Source organism: Melanaphis sacchari, unplaced genomic scaffold (assembly GCF_002803265.2).
Source record: "Melanaphis sacchari strain LSU unplaced genomic scaffold, SCAv2.0 Contig548_pilon_pilon, whole genome shotgun sequence".
NCBI classification, from domain to species: Eukaryota; Metazoa; Arthropoda; class Insecta; order Hemiptera; family Aphididae; genus Melanaphis; species Melanaphis sacchari.
The window spans coordinates 4,371-15,009 of NW_020271378.1; the positions used below are offsets into that span (position 1 = coordinate 4,371).

General features: G+C 31.0%; 1 pseudogene; it reads right to left on the reverse strand.

Annotated features, from left to right (window-relative positions):
- Positions 1-215: 215 nt before the first annotated feature.
- On the reverse strand, positions 216-10,396 carry LOC112599634 (annotated as a pseudogene).
- Positions 10,397-10,639: the final 243 nt, after the last annotated feature.

Here is a 10,639-nt window from a genome sequence, read left to right on the forward strand (position 1 = left end):
ATAAAATTATTACGCTAAATTTAATAATAAATGTACTAAAGAAAATCGTTTTATCTATAATTTGGTTATACGCTATGCATAATATATATATATATATATATATATAGCTGGTATAGTTTACACAGACGTTTAATAACTCGGGCGTGTGAGTAAAAGATAGTGTATTAAATAATTAATTAACACGTGAATAAAAAAAAAGTGAAAACCGTAAACAATCATTATTAAAATTGTATTTATTATTGTTAACTATAATACATATTACATAATACAAATTCACGTGGATTTTGTCGCTATATACACGTTCTCTCGTATAATTCACACTTTACGTATTTAATTTTATTGTCCGCTCTTCATATACACATTTTATCGATTTATTTTCCATAACACACTATACACACATATTATAATTATATATCTATAAAGATTTACATAAAATATACATATAATTATACATACACAAGCTGTGTGTACAGATCAGACCGACCTTATTATAACGTTGGCACTTAATTCATTTTAATTTTCGACTTCCATGAGAGAAAAAAAATATTTTAAACAATACTGCTGTGGCCGTTAATCAAATAAGACGATGTCGTCACCGATAAAAATTAATAATACTTAATAGGTAAAAACATTTTATCACAAAAAATATAATATTATTCGTGAGCAAACTGTACACGACGGTGTAACGTAATAGCTGTAAAAACCGTATTAATAAAGTAAAATAAATTGGTCGGTCAGACACAACGTGACCGCGATCGTCAACAGTAATAATGTCAAGTCCGACAGGGGTGTCGAAACGTGTTGTCTACCACCGCTGGTCGTCTGTATATTTTTCAATTCTCCTACGTTTAGCAGCACTATCCGCTGATTATCGGTTTCCGGCCATATCGGTGACCTCAGGTGGAACTCTTCTTCCGTGATGCTTAATTCCGTTTTTGCTGATTTTATAAACACACGTGTACAACATAATATCATTTAATAATAGTAATAAAATAATAATGACGTATTATATTATTTTCCATGCATAATAATATTTACGTCACACTCACCAAAACTCTGGTATTCCGCCACTCTTTTGAACGAGAAACCATCCCCGCCTTCTAACATATATTTAGACATGATTACTGTGTAATTGGCGTTTAAATCCAATTTCTCGTAAACGGGAACTGTGCAATTTCCACATCTAGCATGAATGGATTGCACGCGCTCGCCACTAGGCCGAGCTAAGTCTATTACGACTTTTAACCCTGTTGGATGATACAAAATGTGAGTTAACGTGATCAGAATACTCGGTAATAAATTTAATTTTACCGTAAATACATAATTTTTTATTTGATTACAAAAAAAAAAAATCATCACTGGGTATCGATGTAATAATTATTATTATCGCAAACAGGCCGTATTATTAGACTGTGTACGTTATAAAATAGAAAACAATGTTATACATAAATGTGATTTATATTTTTTACACCGGTTTAATTTGTTTACCTGAAACTTGTAGAAATTCACCGTTTCCCGAATTCATACTGTACCGTTTGACAGAGTGCTCAAAAGCTGTCCAAATGTCTGAGCCCTTAGTCGTAACTTTACCTATATCATTCTGAAACGGCAACGCTGATAGTAAATCGCCAAAAGTGATGTTACCTTCAATACACACAATGCTCATATAAAACCTATTACATATGTCAAGTTACTTCTATTTTGTTTCTACATCGTATAGCTTACCTCTTCTATTTATATTATTGATGTTTGTCCGTATTCCGCCTGCTTGCATCAACGCTATTGGTGCGTCGGTCCAGTATTTGACCAAGTCAAACGATTTAATATTATTTCGAATATTCTGTACATGATCCATTTTTGTTATTATTTTTACTATATTTTATTTATATATTTTTTATTACTCACATAGTCTATGAAAGAGTCCATTATAAAATTTCCCAGGTTACATTCTTTGAACCTACAGTATTCATTAACGCCTTCTAAGAATACGCTCGACGAACCTATCACCTCTTGAGTTTTGTTATTGATAGCATTTTTCATTATTTCAATTTCGTCCAATACTTCATGATCTATAACAATCGGTATACAATTTAAATGATTTACTTATCGTAATTCTATATAATCTTGATAAGCAATGTTTTACAAAGTTTTCACTTTTAGTAGAACTGTGTTGTAGTTGTACTGATTATCTGATTGTACCGTTTTTTAAGTTGTTGAAACTATGAACGAAAATATATTTTTATCAAATCCTGATATATTGCCAAAGTTCCAACATGTAAGTTAGATTACTAGATATTTTTTATACAGTATATATAGAAAGTTTCTGATATAAAACAAAATTTCTTTATAGGCTTCACACGATTTCAAAAAAAGCTTTCTTCGTAAATATTTTTTGAGAAATATATTTTAATTTATTTAGAGTAGACTGAGATTATGCTTTTTGAAAGATAATTTTATAGTGCTAACTTCATTTTCACTTCGTCAAGTCATATAAGAGGATGGAGGATGCTCTACCGGTATGTATCTCCCTTTAACAAACATACAACATTGGAACAAATTTTGTGTTGTTCATTTTAATATTTGAGCAAATTGACAAATTATAAAAACTAAAAGTAAGATTTGTTATTTTTCATCAGTTTTTTTACAATACTTTATTTTTTGAGCAAGTTATAAGAATTTTTATATTTTAGTGTTATAAATACTTATTTTTTGATAAAAATCAACGAGAATGATAGATAATGTTTTTAACTTAAATTTTGATAATAGATCAATTTGCTCTAATATTTAGATCAATGACATCCATTTGATTCTACTGGAAGAAAATTTGTTATGTCGTATGTTTGAAAGATAAAGACAGCATATGGGGGAACAACTGTAGCATTATTTCAATGTTAAAATGTATATTTATAACGTTATACAATATGTAGGATACTGTAATTATACCTTGTCCGATACGGGAATCTAATAAAATCGGATTTCCATGACATTTGACAACTTCGCCAGCTTCGTCGAACTCCAGCCACAATTCGCCCAAATATTTGGTGGCGTGATATGCTTGGACGACTGGTACCTTCCTGTTGGTGTTTGGTTGTTCCACCCAAAAAGGGTACGGGCCAACAGGCTTATCGATATCCGGGGGATTTCCTTCGAAAGACAAAAATTACTTTTATAATTATTATAATACTATATTACTATCATCATTCACTTTATAATACCCTATATAACTATATACAATGCCCATATAATTGTATATATTTCACCATACTTAAATATTTAAAATAAATTATGATTTGATTACGCACTTCAGCAATATTATTCCGACCCCGCAATAATATAATATATTATATGATATTATATTTATTTATAATAATATACAATATGTCAGTTAATCAAAAATTTAGTGGCCACAAAATCTACACTTTTTAAATGTGATTTTTCTAATGTAATATATACCTACCTTTTTTTACTAAAACAATTGTTTAAAAATTTTAATTTGAAAATGATAATTTTACTGATTATACTAAAAAAATACAATTTTATTTATCAGCTGAGTTTTAAATTAATGTGAACAATATTCATAGTTTAAATATACACAGTTTTCAAACTTATTTGCAGATAAGTGTGAAATTGTATTAAGAAAAAAATTCCACTATAAATTCCTCATTATATTTAGAATTAAAACTACTTTATTTTGATTAAAATTCTATATATTATGTTATGAATATACCACGATGATAAAATATATTATAATCACCTGTATACAGAAATGTATTCGAATGTCCACCAACCACTAAATCGATGTCCTTGACGTCTCTAGCTATCTGCGTGTCCATTTCGAAACCAGAATGTCCCAACGCTATGAGAATGTTCACCCCGTCGTTTTTAAGACGTTTTGCTTCAGCCGCAATCGACGGGATTTCTGGTAATATTTTCACATTGCCTACTTTTGCTATAACCTTAAAAAATATATGAAAACAAAATGCACGTTTTAATCAAGCGTTCGGATAAGAATTTTTCATATCCGATCACTTGCTATTTCCGAGTAGAATATCGTTCAGTTATGCACATCACAGACGAACGAATTCGAACGCAACGAGCATATCAATATATAAACTGATATGAATGTTTATTTTTATTTATAGAAGCATAAAATATGTATAAAATAACTATCACAATACAAAAAATGGTTATCATTTATTTTTCTTAGATTTTGAATTTTAAGTATAGTTTGACTCTTTTTGAGCAATAAATAGATATTTTAAATCTTCTATTTTTCTATAAATAATAATAAAAAATTTGTTGGTGAGTCAAAAAGTTTGAAAATTTAAAACGAAATTCTTCATTATAAGAAGTATTGTTATCACTATTTAAAAATATTAAAGATATCATAAAGGAACAATTTTTTTTCATAACCAATAAAATTAAAATGTTGACATAATTCACAAATATTTTAAAACTATTTTGCAGTTAAACATATATAGAATGTTCATTTCGTATAGTTGGATTTGAACATATTTTAGTTCAAGTATTTTAAACTAAAACCTAACAATTTTAAAAATATGTATAAACAGTTTTCTGTAGACATTTTAAATTTAAATGTGGATTAATGAGATATTTAAACGAAGAATAACTGTTTTAGGTTTTTTTGGTTTTGTTTAAAAATTGTTTAGTGGAGATTTGAAACTTTCATATAATATGTATATTATTATATTTTTACACAAGATATTATATATATATATATATGGTGACATTCTTAAAACATTTAGACTCATTCTATGTTATTGCCTAGCCATTTTCTATTTATACTAAAACCTATTCACACTAATCTACAGTATTGTTTTCGTACTGTATTGATTTCAAAGTTAATAGCAATATGTTGTAAATACTTTAATAGTACGTAGATAACAATAATAATTATATAATTAATCCAATGTTTCGGAAAAATTAACTGTAGTATACTAATAGTTTACTTATACGAGGCAGTAAAATTAATTGTTTTAAATTGTAATATAAATACATCATACAATATATTCAGTAATATAGGCTTGCAGTCTTCGCTCAAAATCGTCACTTTTTGTATAAATACCTCATGTAGAATTTAAATTTAATACATACATTACAGATACTATAATCAATGACGAGATACAGCGGAACGCGTTACCAATATTTTTACTTTTTGTAAACGTCCGAACCATTGCAGACACTGCGCATACTAACTTTCTCACCGAGTTAGCTTTTTAACTTGCATATATTATGCAATGGCAAACTTAAAAATATTATCTTGTTGTGCCGCGATCGCGCTCGTCGGTCCAACCCGTCTGATCGACGTATCCAAACACCGCAGACTACTGGCCGGACCAGGCGAGGCCATTATAGGTAATAACAACACATCATAATGTGATTCTTAAATTGATTATTATTGTCACCGATTAAATTTAAGTGTCACGACAAAATAATTTTATTATAATAACTTACAACTCGTTCACTAATAAACGTATTTCTATAATATCGAACCTTCCGATGCCTGTTCGGTACTTGTGTAATTATTGTAAATTATTATTCACTCATGTTTAAATGTTTAGCATATTTTCTTGAACTGCATAATAATTAATATCGTCCACGTACTGTATCGTCCACCGTTTCGTATTTTAATGATGTTTTCAAAACTTGACATAATAAGAATAGTTTTAACGCAACGAATATTATATTTAATTAAATTATTTTACGTTTTCCTTTGCCGGTGACAATTGAAATATTCTATTTTGGCGTACCCTTTTCGTTCTCTATAGTCTATAAGAATTATTAATTAATTTCACACAGTATATTTCAAAGTTTCAGGCGTAATTGTATGTAATACGTTGTGATAATTACAAAACTACGCATTTAATAGGTACGTTACCTTAACTCTAACCTAAATAATCATGTAACTCGTTCGAACGTCAGTTTCTTTTCCCGTCAACCCATTACACATTATTATTATGCTTCAATTATTATTCAGTACATTTTCAGATACGTGCATTTACAATTTATTAATCAAAGGTGACCTATAACCATTTGTTGTGGAATATGCATTAATGAATAGCAGTAAAACCGTACATATATGTATTTAATATTATAATATTCTATTGTGTACTCACTGCTGTTTCGAGGAATAGTATAACCATTCCAATTTGCGACCGTTCACCATCAAAACTTTAGATTTCATCAAATTCGGTTCATTAATCAATAATGATTCGTTGGTTAGATCGAGATTACTAGCAACTACGGGTATACTAGTGTTTCTTATGAACAATGCAACGTCTTTTACACCTTCGTCAAATTCGTTGATTTCTAAAGACTGAAACATATTATATGTACAAAATATTATTCTCAATATTATTAATTAATAATGATAATTAATTGTTGTCAATATTAGTTATTAGAATGGTAATATATATTTATGTTATTGTTTATTTTCATCTACAATGCTTGAATCATATAAAAATTTAATATAAACATTCTATTTTTGCAACTCAATAATAATGATTTTATTCTAGTCGTATTTTAAAGTCTCATTACAATATAATATAATATTCATATTATTATGGCATTATACTATACAGTATATTGATTATGACACGTGTCAAACTTCATTACAGGTTAACATACGTGACCTCTGACAAACATTTTCTTTCTAGAATTTTGATTACAATTTGTATAGTACTAATACACAAATATTTGATTTATGTTTGATTCTAACATACTCTAAGTACTATCGGTGTGGAGATTATCTCACAATTGTTGGTCACTACCTCGCTAATCACGATATTTAGCGACTATATTGTACAAACATACCTGTTCAAATGTATTCAATATAAATCATATCGTCAGAAAATATTTTCTTCGACTTATGATATGAACAGTTTTTGTTCAAAAATGCAAAACTTAGAATTACAATTTCGGATAAAATATTATAAAAATATTTATTCTTAATAAAACTATGCGTTTTAAATTACTTTTACAATACTAATGCATATTATACAACGCATATATTGGTTCATTTAATATAATGTTCTATCATGGTATTATCATGTTTTACCAAAAGTGGAGCCATTACTCAGTATTACTTTATCACTTGTATCGTAAATGTTCAACCTACAAACTTGTACAATATACAATAATGATCACATTAGTAGCTGGACACCTTGTAAAACAACACCTTTATAGTATTCAGTTCGGTAATACAATTAGAATATCTATTACGGAAATTCTCAGCGAAAAATTGCTTTATTACTTTGATCGGCTCCGATGTATCTATTTTGAGTGCAAGTGATAAACATAAATACACAACATTACCTATCTAAAATCAACAATTAATTAAAATATTTATTTAAATGCACTTCTCAAAATTATATTTTTATCATATTTTATAACGATGCCAATTATTATTACAATCAATACATAATATACATATGTAGATATAGTTATTAGTTATACTTATACTATACAACTGTTATAGATTTGATAATGCAACGAAGTGAAAATTCTATGTCATCGTTTATACGATCAAACTGATACTCTACTACTATCGGTTTAAAAATGAGCACTTTAATACTACAAGCTTATTTTTAAGTTGAAAATAAAATTTATTTTAGTGTAAGACTGTAAAATTCAATTAGTATGTTATTGAATTATGTAGCCATATTTTAAACTTATTAAATAGTCATAACATTGATAACATTAAGCGTGTGTTCTGTATACCTATTTTGAGAAACTAGAGATATTATCATTATTTTACTTTTTTACTAAGAAAACATTCAGTTATCACTATGTCTATATATTTTAAAATGTAATTTATTTTGAATGTGTTTATATAATATTTATACTGAACTAATCAAAGTGAATTGAGTTGTAAATTTTGTTTTGTATTTTAGTATAGAAACATCATTTTGGAATGCGGAAAAAAAGTGAATTTGTTACTAGATATTATATTCTAAGTAGAATAACTATAATTAATTCTTATAATAAATTTTTTCCTTAATTACTAGTATAAACACCGAATTAAAAAAAAATATATATTAACGTTTCGCTTATCGTATTACTTTATCTGACAATATTTTTTATTTAAATATTTATATTAAATATTTATTATATAGAGGACCATACAATTTTAATTCGGCTATTTATCTTTTGATTTATTTCATTAGTTCGTTTTTATTTGTATTTCATTCTTATAACTAGATTATAATTAAACAACTACAGTAGTTTTTTTTTTTTGCATAGATTTTTCAGTAATAATTTATTTATTTGCAAGATAAAAAAAATTAAATAAAACCTTCAAGTTTTGAACAAATAGTATTAAATTCCATCAAGTTGTTCGTTATAAATATTTAACTTATTTAAAAGTGGTATAACCCTGCTAAGGCCGACTTTGAGACATGATGAATAATGTTTATTTTGCTAGCAATTTTTAATTTGCATTTACTAAACGCTTTAAATAGTCGGGTGGTTATACCATTTCGAGTATAAACTCAAAACCGATTTAAGTAAAATGAAAAAAAAAGCAATTTATTCATAAAATGACATATATTTAAATTTAAAACAGCCTTAATCTAAATTACCAAGGTTTTTCAAAAGACAAAGCTATTGCTCTCGAATATAAAATGAGTTCCTAGTTAAACTATAAATTAAAATTATGTCCAATATACGCATAGACGTGATGTACATAATATTACGTTTTATACCAATAATTCCACGAATAAATTATAATATTCTGCAGGGGAAAAACAAATATTAATAACATCATTGCCAACGTCGGATAAGATCGAGTTTTAATTTACACTTAAAAAAAGTTTTGTTTTGATTTTCAATTAATTTGCATCATGTACCTATCAATATTGTATTATACTCGTGTATGTGAGTAACAAATTGAAAAAATGAATTACCTACAACTATTATTAGTATTATACATTAAGTTTATTGTTTAGCGTTATAAATAAAATATAAATAATTAAAAACTTATATTTTGTAGATAGGTACTTATAGTATTATGCGATATATTTATAGGATTTGTAAGTAACTATGGTGGATTAAAATTTCAATGGTATTATATTTAAAAACCATACATAGTGGACTATTTTATAGCGTCTGTTAAAATATTTATTAAATTTTTTCTAGCAACTAAAAACGTCAAACGTGTATTAAACATCTAACGTTTTTAGTTCCTCGTGTGTCCATAATTTTTTTCAATGTATACCGTCAACAATCATCCGTCGATTTTCTTTCAGGTATTTTCGATAAAAAATGTTATACCACATATTTGCAGTATACCTTAGACGTCAGACGTGATAGCCATTTACAAACCAAAGCGCTCTGCAGCCGTACACGGTCATAATCTATAATATAGTATTTATACTACATCAAACTCTGTGATGTTTTTTTCCGCGTTCACAGCGTTTCCCATCGTGAACTTAACGAGACGATACCTACTGCCGCCGTCATCCCTCTCCCGGTCTCAAGGTGGATGCCGGTAACGTTAAGATGTACGTTTCACTAATTTTTTTTTTCGTTTGTCCGATCGACTCCGGTCGCGGGCGCGAGTCTCCTAGCGGTAAATCGAAAGTTTCCACTCTCGACCCCGAAGTGGGGGCCCGAGTCTGACGAGTTTAAAAACGATTTGCGAACAACCGCGATCCCTACACCCAGTACGCCCTACAGACGCGTCCTACCACCCCCCCCCCCCCCAACAAGTGACGTGCGCGCGGCGGAGGAACAGGTGGGCGAAGACCCACGCAGTCGGGTTGGGGTGGCGCAAGGCGGTCGGGGTTCGCGTCACGCGCACTCACCATGACGTCGATGCCGAGCGTCCGAACCATGCGCTCGACGCCCCGCCACTTGAAGAACGAGTAGAAGACCGAGCCCTGGAACGTGTCGCCCGCGTTGAGGAACAGCGCGCCGTCGACGGGATCGGCGTCGGTGCGGCCGCGTTCCCGTTGGACGGCCGTCTTGAGACGCGCGAAACCGCCGTAACACGGCCGGCCGGCCGCGAAACACGTGCTGGTCGACTCGTCGATCTGGTCGAACCGCGAGTGCATGTCGTTGGTGTGCAACACGAGCAACCGGAAGCGCGCGGCCGCCGCCGCCGCGGACAGCAGGGACACGAACAGCACCGCCGCCCGGAACACTAGCATCCGCCGCCGTCCGCCGGTCATCATTTTCTGTGACGTGACTGCTCGAAAACGCCGCGCTGGTTACAGAATATGCGACGTGTTGCGATAGTATTGCCGCGGTCAATATAAAATCATTAACCGTTCGCGTATCGCGTATATCGTCGCGCGGGACGGTAACCACTGTTTACGTGACGTAGTCGTTCGGTCGGCCGCGCGAGCGTTCGTCTGTTCGCCGTGTTCGCGTCGTGTACGAGCGACCGTCCGGACGGACACCCTCCCCACCATCGCACCGATGCTCGCTTATCGAACGCTCTTCCTGCGTGCGCGGCGGACCGTCTCCCGCCCACCCCATTTAACAGCACGCTACTCACGGTACGAGGAAACTTCCTCTGGGAATTATCAATATATATATATACATAGTACAATTATTATATATAACGAGTCCGACAGCACACATATTATTACCCGTACGCACGGCTCGAATGCGTTCA